Genomic DNA, 15,221 nt, shown 5'->3' with positions numbered 1-15,221 from the left:
TGAGGAGGGGTGACACATTTCAGTTTCAGTTTGGCCTGAGCAGCCAGAGAAAGCACTCGTGTTTATGAGGTATGGTTGCTTCTGTGTGTTTTTTTTCCGATGAAGGCTTCAGTTGAAAGCTTAATGTATAACAATCTTTTTGTAGTGTCTGAAACTCAATACGTCAGCTTTATCGCCAGTAGCAATCTGTCCTTTCCATAACTGTTGATATTCCAACTTGGAAATTCCATTGTTTGAACTGTAAACTCTTTATTTCTTGATGATATTTGGCTACAATAATGTAAGAATCATCTCTTGCACTTCGGTTAATATGCATACGCATACCTGTGACAAATTAGATATCTATTTTTTAATTAAAATATGTTTCAGATTTCTGACTTAAGTCCCACATTCTTGAGGACCATTTCATGTAATATTTGGGGGAAGGACACTAGCGTATCAAATTTTTTGTAAATATGTATTGTGTGTTATTGTTCCTGTAACAATGCTCTTCACTTCAGGTGGGTATCCGTGGGTTGAGTGGAGCCCGTGGAAGGCATCATGATGGCCAAGGAGTATCGTATGCTGGTTGCAGACCAAATACACCACATCATGACGATCATGTTTCCCAACAACAGTGGCGTTTTTCAGTAAGGTAATCCACCATGTTACAAGGCCAGGAGTGTGATGGAGTGGTTCAATGAACACAGTGCTGAGTTCCAATTGATCTGGAGGCCCTCCAGCTTGTCAGATCTGAACCCGATCGAACACGTGTGGGGTATGATCAAATGTGGCTTCAGAGCTTGGCACCCCCTCCATGGAATTTATGGGAATTATGTGCAGATATGGTGCCAACTCCCTCCAGCAATCTACCAAGGCCTCATTGCTTCCATGCCACGACACTTTGCTGCTGTATCCATACGAAAGGTGGACATACTGGCTGTTAGGTAGGTGGTCTTAATGTTGGCTGATAAGTGTAGTGCAATATTATCGGTTTTCTTCCTGTTGTATTTCATGTTAAGTGAACTTCGTTTTCAGTTTGTCCAATGTTGACATTGAGTGCATATCTGTTTAACTTCTTTGCAGTATGTGGATTCGAAATTAACTTGGAACAGTCTTACAGAATACATTTTTAAAAAGCCGTTAATTTTCTTCTGTTGGATAAAATATGCTCGTGTTTCTGAAAAACAGTTGTTTGGGTCTAAGCTTTCTTTGACTGCTATCTCACTTATGGCACTCTTTTGAGGGGTTTTGTTTGGCAGGAGGAGGCCATGAGGTGTGTCTGGAATTTCCAAAATTAAAATATCTTGTCAGTCTTATTTTAAACAGTTAGATGTATATAACAGTCCCATCTCACTTTGGCAACTGCTTTGCCACAGTGGATACACTGATTCCCGCCGGACCACCGAAGTTAAGTGCTGTCAGGCATGGCCGGCACTTGGATGGGTGAACATCCGGGCCACCATGCACTGTTGCCATTTTTCGGGGTGCACTCAGCCTCGTGATGTCAATTGAGGAGCTACTCGGCTGAATAGTAACAGCTCTGGTCAAAGAAAACCATCATAACCACTGGGAGAGTGGTGTGCTGACTACTCGCCCCTCCTATCTGCATCCTTGGCTGAGGATGTGGCCTGAAGATAGAGTGCATTTTTGGAGTGCATCTTACTTTACATACTATTGCCTTCTGCATGCCAAAGAAAAATATAATAGTCAAAGTGTCAAGCATTAAAGATACCTTCAGCTTGACTTAAGAAAACACAGTGTAGTTACGAATGCCGAAATATTTTAAATCTGTAAAAAGATAATCCAAATTAGTAAATAACTGATAAATTTAATTATAACTTCAGTCAGTACATTAGTTGTGTGTTTTTGTATCTCTCTCTCTCTCTCTCTCTCTCTCTCTCTCTCTCTCTCTCTCTCTCTCTATTCGTGTAATCGGTTCTGACTCTTCGTGACTCCATGAACCAAATCGCGCCACTTTTTCCTGTCTTTCACTTTCTCCCGTAGACCTTCCAGGTTGGAACACATTGCTTCTGTGATGCCATCGATCCATCTCATCCTCTGAACTCCTCTTCTTTTAGTTTCTTCAATCTTCCCCAGCATTAATGTTTTTTCCAGCGAGACATGCCTTCACATTGTTTGTCCAAAGTAGGCCAGCTTTTGTTTTAACATTAGACCTTCCAGGGAGAAATCTGATTTCATTTGCTCCAATATTGATATGTAGGTTCTCTTTGCAGTTCATGGAACTCTAAGAAGTTTCCTCCAACACCACAATTCAAAGGAGTCAATTCTTCGCTATTCAGCCTTTCTAATGGTCCAGGTCTCACATCCATACATCACAACTGGAAAGACCATAGCCCTCACAGTATTGATCTTTGTTGCTAGTGTTATATCTCTGGACCTTATAACCTTGTCAAGGTTTGACATCACCTGTCTACCGAGCAGCAGGCGTCTCCGGATTTCATGGCTGCAGTCGCCATCAGCAGATATCTGGGAACCGAGATAACTGAATGTGGTCACTACCTCCATGGTTTCTCCTGCTATATCCCACGAATTGGTAGGTGTAGTTGCCATAATTTTCATTTCCTTCACATTCAGCCTAAGACCAGCCTTTTCACTTTTGTCTTTCACCTTCAGCAAGTGTGTTCTCAATTCTTCTTCATTTTCTGCCAACAGGATTGTATCATCCGCGTGCCTGAGGTTGTTTACATTTATTCCAGCTATTTTAATTCCTGTTTCTCCTTCATCTAGCCTCGCATTCCTCATAACAGGTTCTGCATACAGATTGAATAAGTATGGTGACAGTATGCAGCCTTGCCAGACTCCTTTCTGAATCTTTATCCATTTCGTTGTTCCATGCATAGTTCTCACCGTGGCTTCTTGGTCATGGTATAAACTCCGTATCAGATGAATGAGGTGATCTCGTACACCCACGTTTTTCAGTACGTTCCATAGTTTGTTGTGATCGACGCAGTCAAAGGCTTTGGCGCAGTCAATAAAGCAGAGGTACACATCTCTCTGGAATTCTCTTGCTTTTTCCATAATCCACCGAATGTTAGCAATTTGACCTCTAGTTCCTCTTCCTTTCCTAAATCCAGCTTGTTCTTCTGGTAAGCTCTCGATCTAGATATTGGCGAAGTCTATTTTGTAAGATTTTCAATATGACTTTGCTAGCATGTGAGGTAAGTGCGATTGTTCGGTAATCTGAGTGTTCTTTAGAACTTCTCTTCTTTGGAAAGGGGATGAATACTGATCTTTTCCAGTCTTTTGGCCACTGCTGCGTGATCCATATTTTTTGACATATTGAGTGCAGCACTTTCACTGCATCCTTTCCAGTGACTTTATACAATTCTGCTGGTATTTCATAATGTCCACTAGTTTTGTTATCAGCCATATTTTCAAGGGTCCACTGGATTCCACTCTCCAAAATATTTGGCTCTAGTTCTAAATTAACATTAACATCAGCAGTAGGAGCCCTGTCATTATGCAGTTCTTTCTTGTATAGGTCTTCTACATATTCTGCCCCTCTTTCCTTAACATCCTCTGCTTCACTCAGATCTTTCCCGTTTCTATCTTTTATCATTCCAATTTTTGCATGGAATTTTCCTTTAATTTCTCTAATTTTCTTATAAAGATCTCTTGTCTTCCCCATTCCGTTCTTTTATAGGGTTCTTTATTTATGTATTTGTTATCCGATGGTGTATGAATTTGGATTTCAAAATTCTGGCTTCTGTAAAATACAGCATATTTCTTTTTTCTATTTACCCAAATAGAAACAGCAATGTTTTGAAACCCAAATTTAATTTGTAAACACTGAAAAAGTTCAACAGGAACTTTTAGCACAAGTAAGATTAGGAAAATGTACTTTTAGTAAATAGTATGTAGTATTACTATACAATGTGTAACCACATTTTTTTCTAACATGTCACTCATCACTGTAAAAATTATTTTTTAATTACCCATGACAACATCAAAAGCCTGAAGATGGATTATTAAATAGATAAATTAGATTCTTAAATCTTTCTTGACATGCCATGTACAAGTGATCGATACTTTGCCGCTTAAGCCTGTCTCAACATAGTGATGGTGACCCTCTCTTGAACTCATCCAATATGTGATGATGATTCCTGTGAAAGTTCACTGCAAGTCTCAACCAATTCTAGGCAAGATCAATGGAGTCATTGTCAGCAAATATCACATGGCTTTCCATTCAGCTGATTTCTGGAGTAAGGTGTCTATGAGGTAGGCAGAATGTTACACTGGGCATTGAATCGGCCTCACGTTTCAGTTGAAAGTTGCAATCATTTGCATGTGTGCCCACTGTTTTGTGGAAATTTCACAGTGGCATCACAGTTTGGACTCTAAATTTATTTATTAGTTTTGTGAGCTTTACCAATTTCTCAAGTGAATTTATGATAAATTTTAACATTTCCAGCTGAAGGTGCTAGTCGAATGTCACCAGTTAGTCACATTTGGGACTTGGCTTTATTTGCAGCTGCTAGTTCACTCAGGATCTGAGTTAATAATATTTGTCACAAATGAGACATGTACATTTTTTTGAGGTGCAACGAACAGTTGGGACTCATATTTATTCTTCATTTGTTGAACACAGATTTATGAGGGATGATCAGTAAGTAATGCAACACATTTCTTTTCCTGAAAGCAGGTTGATTTTAGTCAGGATTCCAATACACCACATTATTCCCCACTCCTCTGGCTACAAAACCCCATTTTTTCAAAATAATCTCCGTTTAATGCGATGGCCTTACGCCATCTTACTGGGAGGACCTGTATGCCTGTGTGGTACCACTGTACTGGTCGACATCAAAGCCAATGTGTTGCTGCATCAATAACGTTCCATCATCCATGTACTGCTTCTCCCAGAGCACATCCTTCATTCGGTCAAACAATGGAAGTCGGAATGCGCGAGATCAGGAGCACAGGGTGGAAGAGGAAGAACAATCGAAAGACGTTTTGTGAGCACCTCTTGCATGCACAGACTTATTTGAGGCCTTGCCTTATCATGGAAGAAGAGTACTAGTTCAAGTGCGCTTTTGTAGCAATGAACATGCAGGAGTCACAGCTATGCATGGCTGGACAGCATGCGAGAGGCTGGACAGGTTTGCCTGCAGATTTTAGCAGTTTGTTTAAGCACACTTGGTGGAAGACTTTACTGTTAGTAGTAGACTTTCAGTTTTATTTCAAACCATTTGCCTTGACTTCAATAATTTATAGTAGCCTGCAACTACACTATACTTTATTTGTGCACTTCTAGGAATCTTGGTGCAGTTAATTTATTAATAGAACTGAAAGCAGAGGATGCAACCTATTCCTACAAAACAATAAGCCATAGACAGTACTTTGGTTGCATTATTCTGCATTGTTGTATAATTTATTATTAATGGAATGGTATTAACAAAGCTGAAGTATTTTATGGTATTGATAATAATACTGTTTCATTTCTTGATAGCAACCTGTCAACTGGATTAGCTAGAACAAAACACAGTATTTTAGATGGTAACTATACTTTGACACTGCTTCTGATAATCTTACTCTCAACTGAATATTTTTGAAGAAAGAGAGAATTTCTATCTACAGTATCTCTCTTCCAAGTTAGTTCTGAACAATGACTGCCAGTGGTTGTGATTCTGTTATAGCATTTTTTATGACAAACCTAGTTGGTCCCCATGTTTCATCACAGTTCATATTTCATCACCATGGTCATATAAATCATTTAATATTTGCGTCATTCCCAAGATATAAGGAAGTGGTTGGAACTAGTTGTCATCTGTCGTTGCACTACGATTCACAACTATCAGGAATTTTAGTGTAGAAAATCCAAAGATGGACTAAACAACAACAACTGCTACTACTACTACAGGTGTGTTGTAATGGTGTTGGTCTTCAGTCCAAAGACTGCTTTGATGCAGCTCTCCTGACTAATCTATCCTGTGCAAGCCTCTTCATAGCTACTACAACCTACAACCATTTGAATCTGATTACTGTATTCTTCCATTGGTCTCCCTCCATAATACCTCCACCACCTGCCTGCCACACTTGCCTCCATTCCCAAACTGGCTATTCTTTAATGCCTCAGGATGTGTCTCTTAGTCAGGGTAAAAAAAGACATCTATGGTATAACACGACTCCATTCACTACCTGCTCATTGGTTAACCAATCTACCCATCTTATCCTCAATCATTTTCTGTAGCACCAAATTTGAAAAGCTTTTCTTCTAGACTGAACTGCTTATCATACATGTTTTACTTCTGTCCAAGGCTACACTACAGACAGATACCTTCAGAAGAGACTTTTTACATCTACATCTACATATACATCTACATCTACATGATTACTCTGCAATTCACATTTAAGTGCTTGGCAGAGGGTTCATCAAACCACAATCATACTATCTCCCTACCATTCCACTCCCGAACAGCGCGCGGGAAAAACAAACACCTAAAACTTTCTGTTTGAGCTCTGATTTCTCTTATTTTATTTTGATGATCATTCCTACGTATGTAGGTTGGGCTCAACAAAATATTTTTGCATTCGGAAGAGAAAGTTGGTGACTGAAATTTCGTAACTAGATCTCGCCGCGACCAAAAACGTCTTTGCTTTAATGACTTCCATCCCAACTCGCGTATCATATCTGCCACACTCTCTCCCCTATTACGTGTTAATACAAAACGAGCTGCCCTTTTTTGCACCTTTTCAATGTCCTCCGTCAATCCCAGCTGGTAAGGATCCCACACCGCGCAGCAATATTCTAACAGAGGACGAACGAGTGTAGTGTAAGCTGTCTCTTTAGTGGACTTGTTGCATCTTCTAAGTGTCCTGCCAATGAAACGCAACCTTTGGCTCACCTTCCCCACAATATTATCTATGTGGTCTTTCCAACTGAAGTTGTTCGTAATTTGTACACCCAGGTATTAGTTGAATTGACAGCCTTGAGAATTGTACTATTTATCAAGTAATGGAATTCCAACGGATTTCTTTTGGAACTCATGTGGATCACCTCACACTTTTCATTATTTAGCGTCAACTGCCACCTGCCACACCATACAGCAATCTTTTCTAAATCGCTTTGCGACTGATACTGGTCTTCGGATGACCTTACTAGGTGGTAAATTACAGCATCATCTGCGAACAACCTAAGAGAACTGCTGAGTTTGTCACCCAGGTCATTTATATAGATCAGGAATAGCAGAGGTCCCAGGACGCTTCCCTCGGGAACACCTGATATCACTTCAGTTTTACTCGATGGTTTGCCGTCTATTACTACAGACTGCAACCTTCCTGACAGGAAATCACGAATCCAGTTGCACAACTGAGACGATACCCCATAGGCCCGCAGCTTGATTAGAAGTCGCTTGTGAGGAACGGTGTCAAAAGCTTTCCGGAAATTTAGAAATACGGAATCAACTTGAGATCCCCTGTCGATAGTGGCCATTACTTCGTGTGAATAAAGAGCTAGCAGTGTTGCACAAGAACGATGTTTTCTGAAACCATGCTGATTGCGTATCAGTAGATCGTTCCCTTCGAGGTGATTCATAATGTTTGAATACAATATATGCGCCAAAACCTTACTGCAAACCGACGTCAATGATATAGGTCTGTAGTTCGATGGATTACTCCTGCTACCCTTCTTAAACACTGGTGCGAACTGTGCAATTTTCCAATCTGTAGGTACAGATCTATCGGTGAGCGAGCGGTTGTATATGATTGCTAAGTAGGGAGCTATTGTATCAGCGTAATCTGAAAGGAACCTAATCGGTATACAATCTGGACCTGAAGACTTGCCCGTATCAAGCAATTTGAGTTGCTTCGCAACCCCTAAAGTATCTTCTTCTAAGAAGCTCATGCTAGCAGCTGTTCGTGTTTCAAATTTTGGAATATTCCATTCGTCTTCCCTGGTGAAGGAATTTCGGAAAACTGCGTTGAATAACTCCGCTTTAGCAGCACAGTCGTCGGTAACAGTACCATCGGCACTGCGCAGCGAAGGTATTGACTGCGTCTTGCCGCTTGTGTACTTGTCTCTTAGGAAGGCTTCCAGTGACACTTTATCCGCTTTTTTAAATAAAATTATTTTGCGTTTGTTTCTGGTGGATTTGGAAGAAACAATATTGAGCCTAGCTACAACGACCTTGTGATTACTAATCGCTGTATCAGTCATGATGCTTTCTATTAGCTCTGGATTGTTTGTGACTAAGAGGTCAAGTGTGTTTTCGCAACCATTTACAATTCGCGTGGGTTTGCGGACTAACTGCTCGAAATAATTTTCGGAGAAAGCATTTAGGACAATCTCTGAAGATTTGAACAAATATTTTTGCCAACATATCGAGGGAAGGTTGAAGTCCCCACCAACTATAACCGTAGTTTATGTTAGGTGTTCTGTTTCTCTTTGAGAATGCTTTTCTTGCTACAGTCAGTCTGCATTTTATATGCACTCTATTTTTCTATCCAAATAGCAAGCCTCATAACTAACAGTGTCTCATTTTCATATCTAATCAGTGTAACCTGGTTTTATTCGACTACATTCCACTGCCCTTGTTTTAATTTTTGTTGATGTTCATCTTACAATCTCTTATCAAGCCACGATCCATTCCGTTCAATCACTTTTCCAAGTGCTTTGTTGTCTCTGACAAAATTAGCACATAAACTTTTTTTTGTTCTTTGTGTTTCTTCTTCCTGAACTTATATCCACTCTCCAAATTGCTTCTTGGTTTTCTTTACTGCTTGTTCAGTGTGTAGTTTCAATAACATTAGGGATAGGCTGAAACCGTGGCTCACAAGCCTCTCAATCACTGCTTTCTTCTCATGTCCTTTGACTTGTACGACTGCAGTCTAGTTTCTATACAGGCTGTAAATAATCTTTTGCTCCCTGTATTTTATCCTTGCTATGTTCAGAATTTCAAAGAGTGTATTCCAGTCAATATTAGCAAAAGCTTTCTCTAAATCTCCAAATGCTATACAATTTCTTTAACTTACTTTCTGTGTTAAGATCATGGGTTAAATTTTGCACCCTAGTTTCTGCAGCATCCAAATTTATCTTCACCGAGGTCGGCTTCTGCTAGTTTTTTTTGCATTCGTCTTTAAATAATTTGTGTCAGTATTTGTAAATCATGAATCGTTTAATTTGATAGCTTGATAATATTCACAACTATCAGCACTTGCCTCCTTTGTAATTTCTGTATTATTCTTGAAGTCTAAAAATATTTTATCTATCTCATTTCTCGCACACCACATGGAATAGCTCTATCAAGGGTGTCTTTCCCGAGGATTTCAGGGAATGAAGGATTCTGAGGGAATGTTATCTAGTCCAGGGACCTTCTTTTGACTTTAGTCATTTGATGCTCTGCCTGTATAAGCTTATTAATATTCTAACTGTTCGATGAAACTTACACTATATATTTCCAGTCCTACATGTTTGAATGTTCCCTGGTCTTCTGTAGTCATAACATACATTATGTGATCAAAAGTATCCGGATACCCCCAAAAACTTATGTTTTTCACATTAGGTGCATTGTGCTGCCACCTACTGCCAAGTACTCCATATCAGTGACCTCAGTAGTCATTAGACATTGCGGAAGAGCAGAAGGGGGCACTCCACGGAACTCACGGACTTCGAATGTGGTCAGGTGATTGGGTGTCACTTGTGTCATACGTCTGAACGTGAGATTTCCACACTCCTAAACACCCCCTAGGTCCACTGTTTCCGATGTGATAGTGAAGTGGAAATGTGAAGGGACATGTACAGCACAAAAGCGTACAGGCTGACCTCATCTGTTGACTGACAGAGACCGCCGACAGTTGAAGAGGGTCATAATGAGTAACAGGCAGACATCTGTCCAGGCCATCACAGAAGAATTCCAGACGACATTAGGATCCACTGCAAGTACTATTACAGTTAAGTGGGAGGTGAGAAAATATGGATTTCATGGTCGAGGGACTGCTCATAAGCCACACATCACGCTAGCTAATGCCAAATGGTGCCTTGCTTGGTGTAGGAGCATAAACATTGGATGATTGAACAGTGGGAAAACATTGTGTGGAGCGATGAATCAGGTACACAATGTGGCGATTTGATGGCAGGGTGTGGGTGTGGCGAATGCACGATGATCATCATCTGCCAGCATGTGTAGTGCCAAAAGTAAAATTCGGAGGCGATGGTGATATGGTGTGGTCATGTTTTTCTTGGAGGGGGCTTGCACCCCTTGTTGTTTCGCATGGCACTATCACAGCACAGGCCTACATTGGTATTTTAAGCACCTTGTTGCTTCTCACTGTTGAAGAGCAATTCGGGGATGGCGACTGCATATTTCAACACAATCAAGCACCTATTCACAATGCACAGCCTGTGGCAGAGTGGTTACACAACAATAACATCCGTATAATGGACTGGCCCGCACAGAGTCCTGACCTGAATCCTACAGAACACCAGTGGTATGTTTTGGAACGCTGACTTCGTGCTCAGCCTCACTGACCGACAGCGATACCTCTCCTCAGTGCAGCACTCCGTGAAGAATGGGCTGCCATTCCCCAAGAAACCTTCCAGCACTTGATTGAACGTAAGCCTGTGAGAGTTGAAGCTCTCAAGGCTAAAGCCCTCGGCACACGGACCGTGCAACCGAACGCTGAATCTGCCGAGTTTCTGACGTCATAGCGTGGAATAGCACATTTGGGAGTCTTTCCGAACGTGCAGAGCAATATCTAGCATATCAGATATTCTGAGCGTGTGTCTGAGCGTTGACAAATCAGAGGCCACAACGCCACCTACGTCACGTGCACGCCGTCTTCCTTCAGTACAGAGTTGTGAGGCGCCATATTGGCATTCATTTCAAGCCTGTACATATAATGCCGTTTCTGGGCACCAGCAAATTGAGAATCACTGGAAAACCCGTTGTTAACTGTGTGATTGGTTCCAATAAAATAATGAGAAACATCATATTCGTGGCAAAATAATTATTGTAACTTGTGTATTATGAGAGTATGCTATTTGAAGGCAGTGACACACTGAAGATCCTCCGAAAATGCATTGTTCTTGGTCCAATTTGTTATGATTAAATTTCAATTAGTAACATATCTACAATTAATGTTTTCAGCAAGACCTAACATGCTATGATTGAGGAGTAAACCCTTGGTGTCGGTTTAACTGAGTGAGTAGCGTCACTGATCCCCATGCAGGATCAACTTTGGGCAGTGGTTCGGGACTCGATACTTCGAAATTTTTTTCAAACATTGCGTTTTTATTAGATTCTGATAATTTATTATTAGTTTAATGTAAGTATATACTATAATATTTGATGTTATGTAAGTAGTTGACCTTTTCTTGAAGGGTGACTGTTTGACTGGCTTAATCTATAGGACAGTTTGTGCTACTTGTATAAAGATATTTTGCTCCTTTTTCTTTTATGCTTCGTAATTCACATGTTGCAAAGATTCTGCTACTGGGTAAAAACAGTGATCAATTCAGGTTGACCTTAGGGTTTTACTAAAATGTGGGAATGATGAAATAATGTTTATCTTATGCAGAGAAGCATTGCGAATTTGTATCGCATTGTTTGTAATGGAACTTTTATAAGCCTTTGTCCTTATTGATTGGACATGGTACTACCGTATTTACTCGAATCTAAGCCGCACTCGAATCTAAGCCGCACCTTAAAAATGAGACTCGAAATCAAGAAAAAAAATTTTCCCGAATCTAAGCCGCACCTGAAATTTGAGACACGAAATTCAAGGGGAGAGAAAAGTTTTAGGCCACACCTCAAAATCGAAACAAAGTTGGTCCATTGTAATATGAGACACAATTTAGGTCGAATGAATGACGATACAGCTACAGTAGGTTCGAGTCGTAAGCTTAGCAGTTAAGCTTTACTAAGTAGCCATTGCTATGCGTCACGCGCTCCGTCCGTATTTATACGGGTACCTTTCCTTTTTCACGTGCTTCGTCTGGTTTGAATTGATTGCTTATTTTGCTTTGATCTGGTAAGTGCCGTTCTCTTTGTTATAGGTATTTAGTCACTCTAAGCCGAAAATGCATTACTGTACTGTGTCATGAGTTGTTTGTCGCATTCTGATAATGAGTGTTTACGGCCTGTACCTGCTCGCGGAATGGCTTGTTTTCGTGCGCGCTACCGCCGCTTACAATAAAAAAGAGAGGAATCGATTCATAGCAAAACAATGGCAAGAGACTGCTACTTGTTACTTACACTGCTGCTTTCTTTGATAATGATCAACAAGAACCAAATAATAGACTGCTTTTGATAGAAGGCGTTCTGAACGAGAGTTTAGCGAAAATTTTTCTCCTTTTGAAAATCTTTGCAGACGCCTCTTTAGTACATTACATTCTGCACAGAAATTAGAGTCATCTTAGATTTAAAAATCGAGTCAATTGCCGTGCTTCATTTCTGACTGTATCACTATTAGGCATAAGAATAATACGAATGTAAACATGACATGATATGTATATTCTTCCGTGTTTGCTGTTGTCTCACCCTAGTTTCGTAGTTTATTAGGCAGACAGGATTTAAATGAGATAGCAGCAAACACGAAAGAATACACGGCAAAATATTTATATTCGTATTATTCTTATGGCGAAGAGAATACTGTATGTGATTCACAATTCAGGAAAGTTCCTATTAGCAACCATCTCTTCTCACAGGTAGGAAAAAATTCAGAACGTAGGGTTGGCCATATTGACAAAACATCCCAGTCTTGCCAGTCGGATTTTCGTAGTACATTCAACATTGAAATGCTGCTATATTCGAAGATGAACAATACGGAATTTGTATTTACTTCGTGGATAATGTATAAAATGCAGTGGTCGAAATTCGGGGCGGAGAAGAAGGCTCGTCTTCCACTCTTTTTTTTTATTTTATTTACTGACGCGGAGGTTTTGGCGCTAGTATTTATCTTTGTGCCGGCAAAGCATGCCTATGCAGGGCTATATATATTCGACGGCGGAAGTCAGTTGTGGCGGCACCTAGCAACATTTTTCAAAACTTCTGCTTACTTTGCACTCGATTCTAAGCCGCACGCGGTTTTTTGGATTACAAAAACCGGAAAAAAAGTGCGGCTTAGATTCGAGTAAATACGGTATCTTTCTCGTGGGCGATGGAGGAAATATGCGTTTTAATAGAGCTAATGTGGGAATATTATGTGCGCCCTTCTCGTAAACAGTGTGATTTACGAACTAGAAACATCCCGCAACTGCTGCTGGAGTGCGTTGTGATTGCGTATACCACGTTGGGGCCCACGTACCGTAGGGGCCAATGTACCGTATGCACAAGTTGAGTCATTTCTGAGCGTTGAACTCAGCACGCTCAACATTGATGTTAAACAGCACGGCCTGTGTGCCGACGGCTTAAGGATGGGCCAACACCAAATTGAATTCCACTGTTACCGATTGAGGGCGCCATGAACTTTTAAGTCATTTTAAGCCAGATGTCTGGATTTTTTGTTCATACAGTGTATGAAAAATTCACTAACCTGTGAAGTGTGGAACTTGGTGGCACACTAACTTTCCCTCTACAGTAATATCTACCTGCTATTTGATTTAACAGTGTTACTTGTCAACAGGCATTTATTGTTATTATAAGCAAATAACTATTTATTCTTTGCCAACTGTCTGTGTAGTTATGCAAATATTAATTAAATAGTAGTTGTGCATGGCAATTGCTTAATTGAAACTGCAATATATTCTCTCTTTTTCCTTAAGAGCACATACCTGATAGTAAAATTATGTTCAGTTATATGTTCTATTTGTACTTACACAGTTTATAATTACAGGTAATTTTTAATTCAGTCTATAGAACTAGTTTTGCAGATACTCCATATCTACAGAATAAAAAGAATGAATATTTGGAATTTGTGTCAACATGAATGTACCTACATCATTTAAAGACTTATTATCAAATGTGTGTAAATGTGGCATTGTGCTGACCACTTACATGTAAGTTATATTTTAAAATGAAAATACATGATAAATATCTTAGTGCTATTTTATTGTAACATTAGAGAGTATTGAATTTTTTTTAGTCTTCAGTGTAATATATGGTAGTTTATAATAACTATGTAGTTAATAAATTACTGAGAAAGGAAGTCTGGTGGTCTGTGCAGGAACGTATTTTCTTTATTTATTTTGTTTCAGAAGCACTATTAAATTCCTAGGAACAACTGAATGGATAAATAAATTCTACACACTGCTGTACAACACTGTTACATATACCCACCATGAATGAGAAATGTCAGGAATGTGAAATTATTATACATTAACAATTTGAAGAGGCTGTTGGGAACTGGAGTAAATTATTTGGGCTTATATTGCAAAAATTTGACATAGTAAAGTTAACAAGAAGGCTACAGCTATTGAGATGGGGGACTGCTGCTTTAGAATACAATACATAAGATAGCTGTGATACAGAAATAGCCCAATACTCTAAGTAAAATCAGTAAAGGGTGGCACAAGGAACTGTGAAATTTTGGACATTAGTGTTGTTAACACTAGTGCCAGCAATTCAGAACCAATACACAATAGTTCTGAACACAGTGTCTTTTACTAATCGTACAGTACTGCAGTGGTGTGGAATGTGCTGCTGCTGTGAGAGCATTTTACAAGCAGGGTGATAGTGTGAGTGCTGCACAAAGGGACAGCATTACAAGCTAGAGATAATGGACATGTCCTACCTGCTCATGGATTTAGAATGGGGATGAGCAATTTTGAAGAAACTGATCCAGCCTTGAAAAATACGCCTCCTGATGGTGTTCATGTGGTATGCCTCCTGATGGTGATTGTACGTACCCAAGTGACCATTGCAGCTGTTCGCATTTCCATCGTGAAGACGCCTTACAGATTCATTTGACTATACGTATCTGGGCTAGAGTTTGAGTGACAAATTGTGCAAAGAATACTGTACGAATTAAAGTTCCACTCATATGAGTTACAGGTTGTGCAGCAATTAAATCCACGAAATGCTGTGTAGGGAATTTAGTGAATGGGTGAGGCTAAAACCAACGAGGATGCCAATTTCCTCAGCATCGTATGGATGTCAGAAAAGTTCACTTCCACCTTAATGAATACTTTAACAAACAGAATTTCCATTACTGGGCACTGGAAAATCCTTTAGAGCTTCACAAGTGTCCATTACATAGTGCCAAGGGGACAGTATGCTGTGCTGAATTGTGTCATGGTGTCATTGGTCCTTAAGTTTTTGAATGTGAGGATGGAACTGCAACAACAT

At 39.9% G+C, this 15,221-nt stretch overlaps 1 long non-coding RNA gene across 1 annotated transcript; it reads left to right on the top strand.

Moving 5' to 3' along the window:
- The first annotated feature begins 515 nt into the window (after positions 1 to 515).
- LOC126092055 (uncharacterized) lies at positions 516 to 14,449 on the top strand. The gene is made up of 3 exons (XR_007521298.1): positions 516 to 926; positions 13,771 to 13,933; positions 14,132 to 14,449. It is a non-coding gene; the product is annotated as an uncharacterized LOC126092055 (long non-coding RNA).
- The last annotated feature ends 772 nt before the right edge of the window (positions 14,450 to 15,221 follow it).

Source organism: Schistocerca cancellata, chromosome 7, assembly GCF_023864275.1.
Source record: "Schistocerca cancellata isolate TAMUIC-IGC-003103 chromosome 7, iqSchCanc2.1, whole genome shotgun sequence".
Lineage (NCBI taxonomy): Eukaryota > Metazoa > Arthropoda > Insecta > Orthoptera > Acrididae > Schistocerca > Schistocerca cancellata.
Note: the sequence above shows the minus strand (reverse complement) of the source record. Positions and strands in the feature narration are given on the sequence as shown.